The following is a 20,650-nucleotide window of genomic DNA, read 5'->3' on the forward strand; positions in this document are numbered from 1 at the left end:
CAGCGAACTTTGATACCTTAGACACTAACTGGTAATAATCTAGAGTTGAGGAGAAAGGTAGCAGCAGATTGTTCTGATTTCCCAACTGCGGTGAATTTCACCGTTCTGTTGTGGTGTTATGAATATGTTAGGATCCTACTGAGTAATTCTGTAGTAATACTACTACTAGGTCTACTACTACTACTACTACTACTACCACCACCACCAACAACAACAACAACAACTACTACTACTACTACTACTACTATTACTACTACTATCACCAATAGTAATAATAATAATAGTTAGGATAGTAATAATAATAATAATAATAATGATAAAAGACTCACAAAAGATCTCCCAATGATCCAGGGAAAAGAAATAAACATAAAACTGCATACGATGTTAAAGAAGATTTAGAAGTACAAAACATAAAACTACCCGAAAGATGGGAAGTGTTACATTGGAAGTACTACAAGGCAGACTGAGTAGCAGACCAATAGTGTAACAGTCAGAAGAAAGAAAAGAGAAGAGGTGAGAGTTCTGATACTTTGGAAGGAAACGGAAAGATCAAATGAGACGGAACAGCAACTGTCACTTCCTCCTTAGTTGCCCAGAACTAGCGCGTTCTTACAATGGACATTCACTGGCACCACGTCCAAAATAAAATTTTTGGGAAAAATGTCAGAATCATTCGAGATATGTTCAGGGATATATATATATATATATATATATATATATATATATATATATATATATATATATATCATCTTCCTATCTGATCCCTATATATATATATATATATATATATATATATATATATATATAGGGATCAAGCAATGACAAGAAAAAGTGAAAGGGGTGCACATATGACGAACACGTGCAAACCAGACAATCATAAAATGCCTGGCATTCGCAGATAACTTGGCGGTACCCAGAAATAATAGACAAAGAATACTGAAATGTATACCATAATTCGTTGCCAAAACAAGTTTACAGATATCATCTAAGAAAACACAGTCAATGAAAAAGAAAGAACACCAACACACAAGTTCAGAGCAGAAGATACGAAAAGCTCAACAGGGTGAAAAAATTCAAGTACCTAAGGGAATATGTATATAAATAGGAAGGTCAGACAAGGTATCCAGCACAGAAGGAACAGAAGCGTATATACGCAAATGAACAACTTACAGTAAAATAAACATTTCAAGACAGGCCAATCTCAAACACTGTAGTACATTCGTAACACCAGCAACACTGTACGCATCAGAAACTACCAGAGTCCGAGCATCAGGCACCACACAAACAGAAAAAATAGAATGTAAGGTCCTCACAAACATTTTGGGAGTAGTTTACAGAGATGGTGTATGGATGAAGACACCATTCAAAGAATTATACTAAAAGAAGAGCCAGCAGGGAAATGATGAATGAAAGAAACAAATTACGAACACGAAATCTGAAGTAAAAGGAAGTAAGAACACAGAGAAAACATGGAAAGAGCAAAAGAAATAAGCCATAGTTAAGGTATTAACAGATTTAGGGAAGATAAAAGAAGAACTAAACAAGACAAAATAAAGTGTTCATGTAACATTCAAGCTGAAAATTTCTTAAAGGCAAAAACATGCAATAATAATAGTAATAATAATAATAATAAATTTCTGTATAAGAGGGGAAAAATAAGACTTTATAATCCAGCACTGGAGGTAGAATGTCTATATGCAAGAGAATGTATGACAATGAATTACAGTTTAAATAAATTAGAAATACTAGAAAGAAGAATGATCAGGATAGTATTAGGATAACGAAAAACTGTGGAGGGATAGAAATTACGTTGGATCGATAAAATTTATTGAAATATAGAAGAAGTCTCAGAAGTAATAATAAAAAGAACACAGGTATTTTTTGGACCTTTATATAAAGTCCAAGGCAGCAAATTAATCAGAAAGATCCTGAAATATTTGTGATACAAGAAGTCAACAACAGGTATGATGCACAAAGTTTAAAGGAATAAAAAAAATGAAAAGGCAGAAGAAACAACTGACAGAGAAGTGTTTAAGAAATAAGTATTACATAAGGGATGTTACGAAGTAGAAGAGTAAAAATAATTGTCAGAACTGGTGAGTGGGAAGGAAAAATGATATTGAATAGATAGAAGAATACTGGAAGAATAGAAAACAACAACGAATAAGGAAGTGTTCCTTAATTGGTCAATCACGGAGAAAACAACTACAACAATAATTATAATAACAACAATAATAATGACATAAGATTGTTAATACGAGTACCTATAATATTTAATACTGTGTCTGCTTTTGTAGCATCTTTGTACTTAATTATATGATAGGAGTTTTTAGTACATCATCAATTTCTATAGCTGATTTCACTGCCTAAAGTTAATTTCAGCTCTTGATTTTATTATCTAAATATTAATGCCTCATTAACTACCGATTTCAAGAAATGAAACAAAAAAATTATTCGTTGTACGCTTGCAATGTAGCTTTAAAACAAGAAACCTTGTCAGTAAATACTGAAAAATTAATCCTTTTTGTGAAATATTTCTCGAAACTTCTGCTTCAATCAGTATCGTTTGCATCCATATGCAAGAATGCAAATAATCGAGAAAAAAATTTAATTACACTATCCGCCTAAGATTTAACTATGCTTTGACACGCCTCGTAACAGTCAGTACAGAGCTGAGAAGATTCAGTTATTGTGTGACAGCGTCCGAAGGCTATTGAGAAATAAACTAAGAAATAGGCAGAAAAGACATTATTCTATGTCGCAACATGCAATCATTTCTTCCTTGATTTCTAAAATATGCACTTTCAGAAACATTTTCTTTAATTCTTTGACAAGTTACAATGGCAAACAGAGCTATGAGTTACAAGAGTAAAATATTACAAAGATGTTGTATCAGGGCTTACGTGAAAGGAACAGAATGTGGAAGAAATGCTGAATCCGAACCAAATTAGTGAGAAGAACGCGGATCAAGACAAACTGTGGAAGTAGCTCGATGGAGAAAAAAGAGTACAGAAGGAGAGAAAGAAGGGCTGAGGGAGCTGCAAGATAAGGCGGATAGAAGCGAAAAATATTTCGTTAACTGCAGTCTTAGTACACATTTTTTTCATGTTCTCAAAGGGATTAGCTATAGAACTCATCAGCGAAACTATTGGAACAAATAATGCAGTTTATCACAGGATACATAACAGAAATTAATGCCAAATCGTGACATTTACCTCTGACACTGTCTAAACGGCCAGATGGAAACTACTTCACAGTAACAAGTTACGACAGGGAGCCGCTATGATACTTGTAGGTACGTTCTGCTTGGTTCCTACATCAGATATGACAAATATCAGCACGTCTTCCTTATCAACTCTAGATTCAAAACGCCGTTGTAATAAAGTAGGGCTCAAAATCAGATGAAACAAAGAGCAACACTCAGAGTTCAGTATATACAAAAATGAGAACTTACAGATCTACTTACGAGCATATGAATTTCACTGTAAATTATTTCGTAAATGAAACTGGGTATTTTGTGGACTCTAGTTGTGAACATATCATTATGGATTAAATTCACGTGAAAAATAGCCTGGAAATTTTAAGAACCCGGGAGGCATACTTCATTCGTATGATAAATCGTCTGTGTATGAAAGGATTTACAAAATGGGAAAAGGGTAGTGAATAACGAGTAATATTTACGATAAAAAATGCAGTGCTAATATATTACAGTACATCGGTGGAACCAAAATTCCTTTACAAATGCTAGTGAATTTTTAATTGTAAATACTAAAAGTATTGGAGGGAACAATTATGGATAAAGATCTTTAAATTCGATAAGAAATGTAGGAGCGCGAAGATTAAAAAGGCGTGATAAAATATATCAACATCTATGCTAAAATAACACTAGTAATAACAAAAAAAATCACTAACAATTTTGGGACAATTACACAAAATAAACGAGAATAGTCTTACGATACACTTCTCCACATATCTGTTGTTTACGATATTAAGAGTAAGCAGCATACCAAAAGTTAAAAGAGATTTGGAAATACATGACATAATGGAGAAAAAATCGGAAGAAATCAATGTTTTCAGATGAAATGCCTTGAAATGGAAACGATTTCGAGGCAGAAGCAGTAAGAAACAAGAGTGAAGTGGCAAACAACGACCATTTGAAACTGGGACGTGGTACTTAACTGGAAAAAAGTAAATGAAAGTCGAAGGAATGATCTGTTGAAAAGTATTTTAATTTGGAATCTCATCTTACAGGCTAATGAAAGCAACGCTAACTTCTGTTTCATTAGTAATGTCATTTTACGAATGAGCTTGGCCTGCTGGTGTAGTCTGATAAGGTATAAAGTGTGGACTGTTTCGTTATGTAAAACAACATATTATCTAATTATATTTTTGTGCCGTGAGAAACATGCTTGCAGCACGTTATTTGTTGCTCATTTAAATAAGTGGTCAATAACTTCTGCGTAATCCAGCTGATGGAGAGCTTAGTACTTCACACACAGGGTATCCTCAAATTATTATTCGAAAATGATAATAACACCCGACCTAGAGTGTACCAAAAATAGTTTATTCGACGAAAATATCATATAATCAAAATAATCGTTTTATATAATGTTAAGGAAAACGTATTTCATTTCAGTCTTCTCCGGCGTGACGCCACGATGCCGCATCCATTCCACCAGTAATCTGAAACATGAAGAGTTGTCATCAGGAAAACGAGGCTTCCGTAAGTGAAATTATGGTTTCATACATTTTAAAACACGTAGAATATCCGCTGATAGCTGTAGCAAACTTAGCGTATTTGATGATAGCCACAGAAACAGGAAAGAAAATTTGAAGAATAGAGACGGTTCAAAGACTACTGCATAGCATAGTATAGCTTAAAACTCTAATGCCTTTATTATCTAGATATCATCGATCATACACTACCTGATCAAAAATACCCGGACAGTCCTTTGGTCCTTTGTAATGCAGAAGTATTGTATTGTCAGTAGAGAATCAGTAACATCAGAAGTGTCGTTCAGCAGACCTCAGTGACTTCGAACGTTCACTAGTCATTGAATGTCACCTGAATAACATCTCCATCATGACACGCTTCAAACATTCTAAGGGCGACTGTTGGTGATGAGACTGTGAAGTAGAAACTAAGGGACAACCACAACTAAATCAAGACCAATCAGACGTCATGTACTTACGGACACGGACTGTCGATCATTGTGGTGCGTGGTTGTAAAATATCGGATGAAATCACTCTTGAGTTCCAGAGTGCTACCAACAGTCCAGCTCGGAAAATAACTGTGCGCACGAAATTAAAAAGTATGTTGTGCAATGGCCGAGCACCTCCCCATACGCCACACATGTATGTAGTCAGTGTAAGCCGCGTTTGAAGTTGTGCAAAGAGCGGTGCCACTGGACTACGGATGGCTGGAAACTAGTAATTTGGAGTGATGAATTACGCTATACCTTGTGGCGAACCATTGGACGGTTTTTGGTTTGGCAGATGCATGGAGAACGTTAGCTGCCATCATTTGTAGTGCCAACAGTGAGGTACAGAGGAGGTGGTGTTACGGTAAGGAGATCTTTCGTAGTTAATGTGTGGTCCTCTTATGGCAATTAAGCAAACGCTAAATGCAGAATGATATGAACACATTTTTGATCATTGTATCCTGCATACACGAGAGAAATAGTTCGGAGACGCTTATTGTTTGTGTTAACATGACAAAGCAATTTATCATAAAGCGTAATCTGTGAGGCAATGATTTGTGAACGATTACGTTCCTGAAATGGACTGGCCTGCCGGGAGTCCCGACTTTGACCCAATGGAACACCTTTGGGATGAGGCAGAATGTCGGCTTCGCTCCAGACCGCAGCGTCGAATATCACTTTCTCTGGTTTCGGCTCTTGAGAACAAAAGGTCTGCCGTTCATCCACAGACATTCAGACGCTTTATTGAAAGAGTCCCCAGCAGAATTCAAGCCGTCATAAAGGTGAAGGATTGACTCACTCCATATTAATCCACTAGTACATAGGTGTTCGGACTTTTGATCAGATAGTGTATGTATATATCAGACACTCATTAGACTGCTGTACATGTAGAGCAAGACGTGACTTTTTTTGTTACGCATGGAGAGAGATACAGATGCACACATCACACATTCATAATTTTGTCGGGAACATTTCGCCCTAGAAACATATTAAAAATAGTTGTAATTCCCAGCAGATACCAAGAGTTTTGGGAGATTTCCCAAGGCTGTTACGCAAATGGTGAAACTGGAAATCCCTGTGGACGAATTTCTATTGCCTGGGATTCGTTCGGAAATGATTAATTTCTACAATTAGTCCGACCTCATTGTGGCTTCAAAGACCACTGAAAGGTAACCAGTAGAGAGCTTAACATCTGACTTCTTTATGGGGAACATATGATCGCATCGTGTGTTTCAAGAACCTATGAGACATGTGAACTCGAAGTTCTAATACAGTCTTAGTAGGAAACATTTACACATCACCGGGTTTCAGGAAATGACCATTCAAATTTTTAAGGTTTAAGTCAGCGTGCAGATCGGGATGGATGTGTTAGACGGATCACACTGTTTGCGTAAAAAATGGGACAGTACACTGAATAGCCGAGATAATCGGAAAACAACTCACACATAACTTTACTTACAGCTTTAAAGTAACCCTTCAGGGCATAAAGTTAGTATTGTAAAGTATTTGGTGAATATTTTGCCGGTGAAATGAAAGAATCTTCTATAACTTCGATAAAAATTGTTGCTTGCCCTCTGATACAATAAAGATGTTATCGGAAGAGAAAGTTTTCATAAATGAAATACTGTTGTAATATGCAGATCCACACGCCAGGTACTAGAGTATCTAACGTCAGCCACGAACATGCGCCAGCGATTAAAACGAGTGTGAATATGTAAAATGCGGTAAACGTGTACGTGATCAGTATAAGAGGGACAGTTGAGACACGAATCGAAGAACACGAAAGAATTATGGAAAGAAAACAAATAAATCAGCTATAAAAGAACACTCTTTGCATTTAGTAAATTAAATATATATAATTCAACATCACCGAGTTACTCATAGACGATTGTGAATATAGTACTAAATAAATTTTACGCAGAGACGACGGAGATTAGTAAACACATCAATAAAAATTTTAATGAGGCAGAGAAAGTGGTAAAACGTAATGATAAATAGTTTCCCTCAGCGGTAATTTCCACAACTGACAATTTCGAAATAATGCTATAATTTCAAAAACCAAGCTACTTAATGACTTTGTGTCAATGTGTGCTTAGTAAGTAGGGAATCACTGTCGTACAGTGATATCCATCACGAAGGTATAATTTACATATCAAGACGAAAAGGCGTCTTTATTCATTATTTCTGCATGTACATGAGAGTACGGCATAACAAGTTTGAAACTATGTGAGGACGAGGCACTGAATGCCTACAGCCAAATTCAGCCTGTTACATAAATAATGGAGTCATCCTTTGATGTGTTGTACAGGAAATTCGAGGATCCTAACTCAGGTTAGCGAGATAGTAATTGTCCTCTACATGTACGTTTACATTTACATACGGGGTGATATAATTTTAGAAATTTCTCTTCAATGACTGAGGACAGTGTACAGAACAATGTTACATCAGTGTTCACTTCATTTGCAGAATAATAATTATAGCTATTACGAGTAGCATGTTTTTATCTTGGTTAGTGCCTCCAGGTATGGGTGACCCAAAAAAGTTGGTTTTCCTCTGGGCTACAGGTCAGGTACTGAAGTGATGACAGGTGAACTCAAAATGGAAACTCTACACTGACCGGCGTAGTCCATTTCTTGGTGCAGGCATAGTCGTGCAGAAAATGACGCTTTCTGCAGGACTTGACCATCATTTTGCAGGACAATGCTCAAGTACGTACAGTGCAAGCTGTTACTGATTTGTTTGACTGATGGGGCTGCTAAGCGCTATACCACCTACTGCACTCCCCTGACTTAAGCCCTCGTGAGTTCAACTCGATTTCTAAACTGAAGGAAACACTTCACGGCATTCGCTTCAGACCTGCTACAAACTCATCGGGCAATAGACCGCGCCGCTCGAACTGTCAACACAACTGGCACTGCTAAGAGTATCCAGCAACTTCCACATCGCTGGCAACGGTTTATACACAATGCTGGTGACTACTTTTAACGTCAGTAAAAATTTGAAACACGTATCTATTTTGTACGAGCTGTAAATGAATAGTTGCCAATATTAAAGTTCCAACCCTCGTATCTTACGTGTATGTTGTTTCCATATTCTGAAAATTGAATGTCTGTCTTAATACCATCGATGTGGAGTATTCTATGCTTGTTTAAATAGCTGCAGCCTCCATCCAGAAAGTCAGCTTTGTTATGGCCTACGTTGGTGTCAGTATTAAACGTGCTTTCAAGTGCTATGTGTGCAAGCCTTTGTATTTGGACTTGATTATGGTTTCGACATGACGATATTAATACAAGACGCAACCACTCATTGAATCTTAGAGAACAGACAGAAAGAACTATTACAATGTCCGCCCCCGGTAGCTGAATGGTCAGCGTGATAGAATGTCAATCCTAAGGGCCTGGCTTCGATTCCCGGCTAGGTTGGAGATTTTCTCCGCTCAGGGACTGGGTGTTGTGTTGTCCTAATCATTATCATTTCATCACCATCGACGCGCAAGTCGCCGAAGTGGCATCAAATAGAAAGACTTGCACCCGGTGAACAGTGTACCCGACGGAAGGCCCTAGTCGCACCTCATTTACAGTTTGTTTACTATTACAATTTGGTACAGAAGATAATTGAAAGGAATATGGAATCAGACAAAAAGAAACCACAATTTCATTCAGGCACAATGATTACACTGAACTCATCATGACTCAGTGTAGACTCCTGGACATTACGAAAGTCTGACAGGATCACCTCGGATGGCATGCTGTGCAAAATGCTCCCACGCTGGCTAGCAGAGAGGAACGGGATTCTTGTGGCAGGACTTTCTTCTACCAGAGCGGTTTACAATAGCTGTATGGTCGTTGATGCACGTGGACGTGCTGCAATATGTGTCTCCAAAGCATCCCATACGAGCTCTGTGAGATTTAAGTGGGGGGGGGGGGAGGGAGGGGGGCGGTAGGCCAGTCCATTTGCCGAATATTCTCTCCTTCCAAGACCTTCTCCACCTGCGCTGTTTGATGCAGTCGCGCGTTGCCATCCATAATAATGACGACAGGGCCTACCACACCCCTGAAAAGAGGTGCATGGGGAAGGAATACAATGTCACCATAACGTTCACTGCTCGCTTTACCGCTGTGCACGTAACTTGTTCATAATTTTGTACAGCACCTGGACCGCCAAAAAGGTCATCTTCGACAAGGATGGACCTACGGTCATACGGCGAGAGGTGTGAACATGTAATGCCACCAGTAACATTGTCGAACATGATCGTTTTGGTGAGACAGATAATGTGATGGCATGATATATGGATACACAATTTGCGTGGGCATACTAATCTCCGAATCTTTGAACACTGGTAAACCTTATTGTGACACTGTATCCTAACCCGTGTGCGTCTTTTCATGGGAGCATTCGATCCTGACTTCAGTTCTATTCAAGACAGTCCACGACCGTATCGAACTGCGCAGCTTGAAACCAGACGATAGTCTGCGAATGATTAGGTCCGCCCGTTCCCTAGACTGACATTCATAAATCCATGCAACAAGTGTGAGATGCGTTGGGAGACGCTCATATTCACCAACGACCACGCACCACTTGTCAACTGTGCTGGTGGAGGAAATGAAGGCCCTACCGCAAGAGCTCCTTAGCATCCTAGCAGCCATCGAGGAAGCACGTTGCAGAGCATGCGTTGCCGTTCATGGAGGTCACACCTCATATTCAGAGCCCTTCTCCTACCTTTGTAATCTTCAGGGGATCACCAGGAATGATGGTGTCTCATTGCGTATTCACTCACTTACCGTCTGTACCACAATGCTGTACTTCTATACATGTATGGTCCAAGTTACTTTTATCCTTAAGTTTTGCAGACCTGTGTAGTATGGGTTACTGCTTCAAAGTTCTCCTCCAAAATCCATTCCGGACCACTAATGCTGCAGGTTGAAATAGAAACCCGTTTGAGACCAGTTAGTCGCTGTCTGCCGACAGTTAGTGTTCCAGAAATGGTTGTTTTAATGTACTGTGGTCCAGGTACGACTATACGAGATCTATGGTCGTAACCGTCAAATGGCACGCATAGCACCAGTGGTTCATTGTGTATCGTGGTCGATATGGAGAATTACGAATACTAGATACTCGGTTAACCACTGCTTCTCATGGAAAACTGGTGAGATCTACACACTCCTGAAAGTGCAGTTCACCAGGAGAACGCATGTTTCTGCCTGTCATTCTCTACGCACTATATCGATTCTCCATGAAATAACGCCTATCCCGTTGCAAATGACTCATTAACTGGGTAGTTTGAGTCCCTTTAACAGATGTCCTATCATTCTGTCCCTTCTCCTTATCAGTGTTTTCCACATATTCCTTTCCTCTCCGAGCCTGCGCTGAACGTCCACCTAATTTTCAACATTCGTCTATAGCACCACAACTGAAGTGCTTAGATTCGCTTCTGTTCTCTTGCAGGAATGTCACTTTTGCCATTGCTAGTCTGCTTTTGATGTCCTCCTGGCTCCGTCCGTCATTGGTTGTTTTCCTGCCTAGGTATCAGAATTCCTTAACTTCATCTACTTCGTGACCATCAATCCTGATCTTAAGTTTTTCACTGTTCTCATTTCTACTACTTCTCATTAACTTCATCTTTCTTCGATTTACTCTCAATCCATACTCTGTACACATTAGGCTGTTCATTCTGTTAAGCATATCATTTAATTCTTCTTCACTTTCACTCAGGATAGCAATGTCATCAGCGAATTATATCATTGGCATAATTTCACTTTGAATTTTAATTCCACTCCGGACCCTTTCTTTTATTTCCATCATTGCTTCCTCGATGTACAGATTGAACAGTAGGGCGAAAGGCTACATTGTTGTCTTACACCCTTTTTAATACGTACACTTCGTTCTTGGTCGTCCATTCTTATTATTCCCTCTTGGTTGTTGTACATATTGTATATGTCCCAGCTCTCCCTATAGCTTACCCCTGCTTTTCCCAGAATTTCAAACACCTTGCACCATTTTACATTGTCGAACGCTTTTTCCAGGTCGTCAAATCCTTTGAAGGTTTCTTGATTCTTTTTAGTCTTGCTTCCATTATTAACCGCAACGTCAGAATTGCCTTTCTCGTGCCTTTACCTTTCCTAAAGCCAAACTGATCGTCATCTAGCGCATCCTCAATTTTATTTTCCATTCTTCTGTATATTATTGTTGTTAGCAACTTGGATACGTGAGCTGTTAAGCTGATTGTGTGATAATTGTCGCAGTTGTCAGCTTTTGCCGTCTTAGGAATTGTGTGGATGATGCTTTTCCGAAAGTCAGATGGTATGTCTCCAGACTCATACATTCTGCACACCAACGTGAATAGTCGTTTTGTTGCCACTTCTCCCAATGATTTTAGAAATTCTGATGGAATGTTATTTATCCCTTGTGCCTTATTTGATCTTAAGTCCCCTAAAGCTCTTTTAAAATCTGATTCTAATACTGGGTCCCCTATCTCTTCTAAATCGACTCCTGTTTCTTCTTCTGTCACATCAGATAAACCTTCCCCCTCATACAGGCTTTCAATGTATTCTTTAAGGTTGTTTTGACTTCTCTGTATGCTGGGTCTATCCTTCCGACAATTATTTCTTTTTCGATGTCTTCACAGTTTTCTTGCGCCCATTTCGTCTTAGCTTCCGTGCACTTCCGATTTATTTCATTCCTCAGTGACTTGTATTTCTCTATTCCTGAGTTTCCCGGAACATTTTTATACTTCCTCCTTTCATCGATCAATTGAAGTATTTCTTCTGTTACCCAGGGTTTCTTCGCAGTTACCTGCTTTGTACCTAAGGTATGTTTTTCTTTCCAGCTGCTATGGTGGCCCTTTTAGAGATGTCCATCCTCTTCAACTGTACTGCCTACTGAGCTATTCCTGATTGATTTATCTGTAGCCTCAGGGAACTTCAACCGTATCTCGTCATTCCTTAGTGCTTCCGTATCCCACTTCCTTGCGTATTTATTCTTCCTGAGTAATTTCTTCATCCTACTCTTCATCACTACTATATTGTGATCTGAGCCTATGTCTGCTCCTGGGTACACCTTGCAATCCAGTATCTGGTTTCGAAATCTCTGTCTGAACATGATGTAGTAAAACTGAAATCTTCCCGTATCACCCGGCCTTTTCCAAGTATACCTCCTCGTCTTGTGATTTTTGAACAGCGTATTCGCTATTACTAGCTAAAGGCCAGTGCTTCAAATACACTGAGTTCACACTTGAATCTAAATAGCGTAACATTTCCAGAGAAACATACCAATAGCACTTCCAATTTGCAATAGTTGTATTTTGGATTGCACCTCGAGTTTAATTCTGTTTAACTTAAACTTTTTATCTCTATGTATATACTTATCTTACTTGGTTAATCGTTCTGTTGAGCAATTCAATAGTTTGTGTATCGGTTGAGGACGCATTTCCACGTTTCCAGCTTATCGTAAATATAGGCCTAGGTAGCATATTGCTTGTTTATAGGGAAAGAGATTCATTAATGTTCTGTTGCATTACTGATGACAAACCACTGAGAACAATAACAGCCGTAAAACATTGAGGAGGAAATGTCCGTAGTTCATATATGAGTGGAATGAGCACATAATACTTTCCGTAGGAAAAAGCAGAAATGCGGATTAGATTAAGAAGCGAACGGAGATGTATATAGAGGACGAAAGAAGTGACTTTTAAACACTCGTTCGACCGATTGTTGAATATGATTTGTCTGTCTCGGACCATTACCAGGTTGGTTGAACATATTAAAGAAGATCCAAAGAAGAGTGGCACGTTTCGTCTCGGGTTTCTTTGGTATGCGCGTGACCCTTACGAATATGCTCAGTGTACTCCAATGGCAGTCGTTACAAGAAAGATGTTGCGCACCTCGATAATGTTGACCGTTAAATATCCGAGAGAATATGTTCAAAAAGGAGCTGAGTATATTACTTCGTCCCAATACGTCTGAGGAAGTGATCACGCGCCATTCACGAATTAAACAAGGACAGAGGAATACGATAATGATACCAGAGTACCCTCCACCACACACCTTTTCGTGGCTTCCACAATACAGATGTACTCGTAGATTACGAAGGATAATGTACGTCTTTATCCTTCCACTAAAATATTGTTTCCATACAGGTTACTTATATTCACCGATTTCCATTTATTATTCTGTAGACTGGCTTCAGCTAAGGATGTTATTCCATCTTGTTTTTACCAGAAATTAAAACGCCATCAAAGATCATATTTTAATTATCTTGCCTCGTGACGTACGTCACGTAAATTTCCTTGAGGAGGAAGTGAGCTAAGAGTCTGACAGACTGGTAGCCGGTATTCGTTACGTACGGAAAACTTTCTGTATAATTAAACGTTAAGAATTATTTGTATGTCTCTACGGATGATGACTACTAGTCAGCGTTGTGAATTGACTTCCACGTGGCATTGATGTTGCAAGTGACTATCGCCTTATGACACAGCGTGAAGGTCAACCCTGCTACGTGATGTTACCAACTACATTTATACAGTTAACCGCCGAAGAAACTGGTACACGCATGCGTAATCAAATACAGAGATATGTAAACACGTAGAATATGGCGCTGCGGCTGGCAACGCCGATATAAGACGTCAAGTGTTTGGCGCTGTTGCTAGGTAAATTACTGCTGCTACAATGGCAGGTTATCCAGATTTAAGTGAGTTTGAACGTGGTGTTATAGTCGGCGAACGAGCGATGGGACCCAGCATCTCCGAGGTAGCGCTGAAGTGGGAATTTTCCCGCACAACCATTTCACGAGTGTACCGTGAATATCAGGAATCAGGTAAAACATCAAATCTCCGACATAGCTGCGGCCGGGAAAAGATTCTGCAAGAACGGCACCAACGACGACTGAAGAGAACGGTTCAACGTGACAGAAGTGTGACCTTTCCGCAAATTGCTGCAAATTTCAGTGAATGCTGCGGAAATGAATCTGTGAGGATGGGTCATGGGTCGTGCCTGCTGCAAAATGAAAAATTTATTCCACTGTCAGTAGATTTCTATCTTCTGTCTATTTACAATAATTTTGGAACTTCAGTAAGATGTCATCGACTACTTTTAATATAAATCGTATATTTTGTATGGATGTCATGTGTGAATAGCAATGGGATGAATTTCTTGAACATCTAGATTACAAGTGGCAATAATGTTTCTCATAATGAACCCATTGATGCTCGGACGCTGAAGTAACTGCGACACAAGCAGCCATATGTTATTCGACACTTTCTTTGAGTTGTCAAGGCTGTACGCCATGTTGGTTAGGAAGGAGCTGAAGTTTGTGATGTCTGAAAATGGGTGTAATCCCGAAACCCGTAACATGTTCTAATAAAAGAGTCAATTGGACATCTCATGACTTTATTGTGATTGTACAGCATTGGTTTGCCAATTATTAACATAAAAATTGTCGCAGGCTGCAGACGGCATTTTATCTGTATATCTCATTAAATGATGTCTTTACGCTAATATAAGGAAAAGAAAGGAATTGTTCCGCCCAAAAAAAGCAGTGACTCCCCGTACAAAGACCAACGCTCCTCAAAAAAAGATACTGTTATGCGTCTGGTGGAAAAGTGACAGTGTGGTGTACTGCGAGTTGTTTCCCCGAGGTGTAACCATCTCTGCTGATATTTACTGTCTACAAATGAGACGTCTTGCAAAAGCAGTCCAAGAACAACGACCAGGAGAACCCTTGAAGTGATGCTACTCCACGGTAACGCCCGCCCACATTCCGCTGGACTGACAAAAACCGCTATACAGGAGTTGGGTTGGGAAGTCATTCCGCAACCACTTTCTTCACCTTATCTTGCACCCTCAGATTTTCACCATTTGCTCTCTAAATCGAATAACCTTCGAAGAACTTCCTTTCTCAAGGAAAAAGGGCTCCGAACATGGCTCGAAGAGTTCTTCGTCTCAAAACAACGTGATTTCTACAGTCGCGAAATCGAAACGTAACCCTAGCTTTGGCAGACTTTGGTAAATTGTGAAGGTGAATACGTTGTTGATGACTAAAGTATCTTTTGTGTTTATCTGTTATGTTACTTATGGAAAACGCTACGAACTTATGCACCAGCGTAATATCAATTAATATTTCTGGAGTTGCTTGCTCCTTATACACGTCAGAAGCAAACATGAAGAGGTATATCTAGATTAAAATGGAACTGATAGAGAAAGGTTCTAATGTCTAGAGTGAGATTTCGCAAATCGTCCATGAAACATGAATTTCATTCAAGAGCGAATATACATAAAACTGTAAAACAAAATTAAGGTGTAGCAGGAAACACAAATCACAAGGGTATCCATTACGCGAAAGGAGGAAAATGTGAATAAATTAGCTTTGTGCTAGGAAGATCGTTGCTGCGCCAAAGAAATGTATGACTTCGCTAAAATAAAGTACAGTTCCTCATAGGTGAAGTACAGAATGGAAACAGCTTCGTATCTAGATGAAACACCAAACATATTCAAAGAATGTGTAGGTAGTCCGCACAGCAAAGGTGTACTATTGTGTTAAAAAAGAGAGGCATTGCTGTGCAAGATATTCCAATTCAAGGAAGACGCTGTCGATAAGATAAGATCTAAAGAGCTATGAAAATCTCTGTATCCGTGCTACATTCCTGACTTCCAAATTGTTAAATACAGTGAAGTAAAGAAGTACAGAACAGAAAAACAACAGAAAGACATACTGTACTGTATGATGGGTACTTCACGATAGGTAAGAGAGAAGTCAGAGCTCACGATAAGTGAGGAATGAAAGGGAATCAAGATACCTCTATAGCCTTTGTTAATGTAGGAGAACACTTCGAAAGCATACGCTGAAAAATAGTTTCTTGTGCCCTGCGCACAATACTGAAAATTCAGTTCGCTACAGATTACAATATCTTGAACCGTCATGCAAGACTACCAAATCAGTGATTTAGAGAACGATTGGTTGGTTTCAAAATGAGTGTACAAATGTATTCTACTTGTTTATTGTTAATTAAAGCCTGTGTCAAAAGGACATGACTCAATCGAGAGAGAAATGAGTAAAATTGGATGTTAAAAACGTATTACTCCATTATTTTGCAGATGATATTGCTCTTAGGGTCAAATATAAGAAACTATTACTTTCAGAAAATATTACTGAAAAAATTAAGGTAAAATGTTAGTGATAAAGCTTCCAACAGTATAAAAGCATAGAAACGTCTAATAAGTGTTAGTTATTTAGTGTGAGATTACATAACGAAGCACACACAACCTAATGTGCAGTCAGACATTTAAAAAAAGCTTCTGTGTCATATATCGACCTAGATTTACGAAGAACTTCATAAAAGTATAGATTTCTCAGGCGTTTGTCAGCGCAGATTTAAAACAGACAGATAGAAGACCAAGATATAATGAAATGTCTGAAATGTCATACTACAGAAGACGGTTTAAAAGTGAGGGAGCATGATAAAGAGAAGTGAACTCTACGCAAAAGAAAACACATTTATGCTGAGATGGTAAGTTTCTGGGAAATAGAAGCTCCGTGAGAGCTTCATTTTGAACTGTGGAATACTACAGGAGAAATTTTCGATTAGTAAGAGTAAGAATGAAACGACATCATCGAAGTGACGGATTATTTAGAGCAAAAGACACGAATGGTATCTTTCGCTAGTTCTGTTCAATCTGTACATCGAAGAAGAAATAGTGGAAATAAAAGAAAAGCTGCGGAAAGAGGTTAATGTTCAAGTTGAAAGGATATCAGTCAGAAGATTCGCTGATGACATTGCTACCCACAATGAAAGTAACGAAGAGTTACAGAACCTGTTCTCTTAACATATAAAAGTAATGCGTTGTAGCAGGAATGAGATTAGCGATAATCTTACCATTAGAATTTGTGACCACGAAGTAGATAAAAGGTGAAGTAATTCCGTTACCTTGGAAGCGAAATAAGCAAGAAGTACGTAAAATGTCTACTACCAATGGCGAAGAGGACACTATTGGCACCGGCCGCTGGTGGCCGAGCGGTTCTAGGCGCTTCAGTCTGGAACCGCATGACCGCTACGGTCGCAGGTTCGAATCCTGCCTCGGGCATGGATGTGTGTGATGTCCTTAGGTTAGTTATGTTTAAGTAGTTCTACGTTCAAGGGGACTGATGACCTAAGATGTTAAGTCCCATAGTGCTCAGAGGCATTTGAACCATTAGACTCTATTGGCCAAAAGAAGGCTACTAGTATCAAACATTGGCCTCAACTTCAGGAATATATGTGAATGTGGGCTTGGAACTCTACAACAGCGAATGGCAGATTGTGGAAAAACCGAAAAAGAAGAGAATCGAGGCGCTTGGGATGTGACGCTATAGAATGAAGTTCAATATTAGTTGGAACAATAGGAAATGGAGAGGTTCTCCACAGACTCGGTGAAGAAAGGAGCTTATGGAGATCACCGACAAGGTGGAGAGACAGGATGACACCATGTATGATAATGGACGAGGGAACTGGAGCGGTAGGAATTATAGGGAAAGACAAATATAGGAATTCATGTAACAAATAGTGGATGATGAATATTATAAATGCTGCTCTGAGATAAAAAAGTTGACACAAGACAGGAATTCGTGGTGGGCGGCGTCAGACAAGTCAGAAGACTGATGACCCCCCGCCCACCTCCACCACCACAGCTGGCCGGTGTGGCCGAGCGGTTCTAGGCGCTTTAGTCTGGAACCGCGCGATCGCTACGGTCGCAGGTTCGAATCCTGCCTCGGGCATGGATGTGTGTTATGTCCTTAGGTTAGTTAGGTTTAAGTAGTTCTAAGTTCTAGGGGACTGATGACCTCCGATGTTGGTCCCATAGTGCTCAGAGCCATTTGACCCATTTGAACCACTACCACAAACCCTCACCCCGCCCCCCTGACGCAAAAAAATTGAAGCGCTCATTGTTGGAGTTGTTTGACGCATATGCAAAGATGAAAACAATGACCTCGTATATGGTGTATATGGGGAAGTCAAATGAAAACGAAACGGTCCAAAAAGGGAGTAAACTGTTCATTATTATAAATGTAATCGCCATTGCCGTTAATTCATATGTCCCACTGTGACACAAGACGGTCAATGACGTCGTAAAAAATGCCTGTGAGTTTCCACTGAGTCATGATTGTAACCAGGCGTGCATCTCTTCGTCCAAAGCTAACTGACGGCCGCGAATGATTATACTGTATTTAGGGCTCCAAAAATATGGAAATCGCACGGAGAGAGATAGAAACTGTGTAGAGGACGTGTAAAGAACTAAACCGAAGAGAAAACTGACCTGGAGAGTTTTCAGCGGACTCGTTGTTGTTGTTTGTTGTTGTGGTCTTCAGTCCAGAGACTGGTTTGATGTAGCTCTCCATGCTACTCTGTCCTAAGCAAGCTTCTTCATCTGCAAGTAGCTACTGCAACCTGCATCGTTCTGAATCTGCTTAGTGATTCATCTCTTGGTCTCCCTTTACGATTTTTAGCCTCCACGCTGCCCTCCAATACTAAATTGGTAATCCCTTAATGCCTCAGAACATGTCCTACCAACCGATCCCTTCTTCTAGTGAAGTTATCCGACACATTTCTCTTCTTTCCAATTGCGTTCAGTACCTCCTCATTATTACATGGTCTACCCATCTATTCTTCAGCATTCTTCTGTAGCCCCACTTTTCGAAAGCTTCTGTTCTCTTCTTGTCTAAACTATTTATCGTCCATGTTTCACTTCCATACGTGGCTACACTTCATACAAATACTTTCAGAAAAGACTTACTGACAATTCTACACTCGATGTTAACAAATTTCTCTTCTTCAGAAACGCTTTACTTCCAATTGCCTGTCTACATTTTATATCCTCTCTCCTTCGACCATAATCAGTTATTTAGCTTCCCAACTAGCAAAACTCATTTACTACTTTAATTTTCTCATTTCCTAATCTAATTTTTCGGCAGAAAATTGTTTCTCAGCGAAGAAGGAAAGAGGACGTATTGACTACTACAACGTTGCACTAGGGCTAGGTCTCAAGTACCTGTTCACATCTAGTGTCAGGTGAACTTGATGCACTATTTTAAGGATTCATAATAATGGCTAGTCAGAATAAACGTTAAGTGGAAATAGTTGTTTCAGAGGAAATTAACAAAACGAGCCGTAGGCTTGCTTGGGATCATTTAATGATGTAGCATGCCACGACAACGGACACGCACACACACACACACACACACACACACACACACACACACACACACGCACACACACACACACACACACTCACGCACACACACACGTAACAAATAGAATTTCGATGAACACTGACAAGCTCAGCAATCATTTGTGATGGAATTCTTATTCCCACTCATAAAGTAAATGCAACTAACAAACAGAACCAATTCGTGAGTACAGTTGAGAGTGTTGAAAATCCTGGGAGAATACATGTCTTCAATGGCAGCTGTCTGGGAACAGAACACGTTTTATTTAATAGCGTACCGCTGAGTAGGCGGTCCAACGTTACTTAAAATTTGCGTTCCTATGTTTTCAATGAGTAATTACGTAGCCATAAATGTGTAAACGCAAGATGAAGGCACATAAATTTTTCAAGATTTTATAAATGATTATTAGTGACGCGTGTCTGAGAACAAATAGGGAATGTATAAGATGGGAATAGCGTCAAACACAACAAGAATTGAAATACTTTTCTCTGGGCGTACTTGAAACTAAGACAGATGGATGAATATAATATGATGAAACGTTACTTCAAAGTCAAGAGACGTACCAGAAAGTAGTGAAAATTTTGGAATTAATTTCATTGACGAACGACAATACGTACGTCTCCATACTGAAAGAATTAAACATAATAAGTAAACAAATGTCCACAGAAAAATTCAAAATTACATTACGAGTATGTCTACATTCTTGGAGTACTTATTCCTCTGATATTACTTATCTAAAAACTGAATTTCTTATTAGACTATCGAACTGCATACATCTTTGTGACATTACCTAAACGACTGGTAGACTATGCTGATAGAAAGGCTTAGGTTCCATTTCTGCCGGATATTTTTTCCAATTTTGTGTGTTTGGTTTTTGATACCACAAAATTTTTTTATTTCTGTGAGAAAGGAACGGCAGAAAACGCTAGGATTAAATTATACAAACTTTTGTAGCAGAGTAAAAAACGTTTGAAATTCTTTTATATTAAGTTGCTTCTAGAGGTTTGTCACTATAATATATCAAGGATGACAGTAACGGAATACAGCTGCAACTTTATAAAGGGCGGGAAAAGGTTAACAAAGCGAATTTATTGTAACGAGACTCATGATATTAACTAAAACCTAAACCAAGACTGTTCACTGAGAATTTTAGATTGTGTGAAATCGCGTTTCTATGACTGCGCCATGTCTCTCGTTGGCATTTCACGTCACTTGTTATCTTGCACCACACGTACACCTAGCTATGAAAAAGGGC

General features: G+C 39.2%; 1 long non-coding RNA gene across 1 annotated transcript in view; it reads right to left on the reverse strand.

Moving 5' to 3' along the window:
* Positions 1-4,643: 4,643 nt before the first annotated feature.
* Positions 4,644-20,650, reverse strand: part of LOC126163876 (uncharacterized) — a 262,807-nt gene continuing 246,800 nt past the window's right edge. The window contains exon 3 of the long non-coding RNA XR_007535304.1: positions 4,644-4,683. This is a non-coding gene — a long non-coding RNA (uncharacterized LOC126163876). The remainder of the gene's footprint in view (positions 4,684-20,650) is intronic.

The sequence above is a fragment of the Schistocerca cancellata genome, chromosome 1, assembly GCF_023864275.1.
Source record: "Schistocerca cancellata isolate TAMUIC-IGC-003103 chromosome 1, iqSchCanc2.1, whole genome shotgun sequence".
In the NCBI taxonomy this organism is placed as follows: domain Eukaryota; kingdom Metazoa; phylum Arthropoda; class Insecta; order Orthoptera; family Acrididae; genus Schistocerca; species Schistocerca cancellata.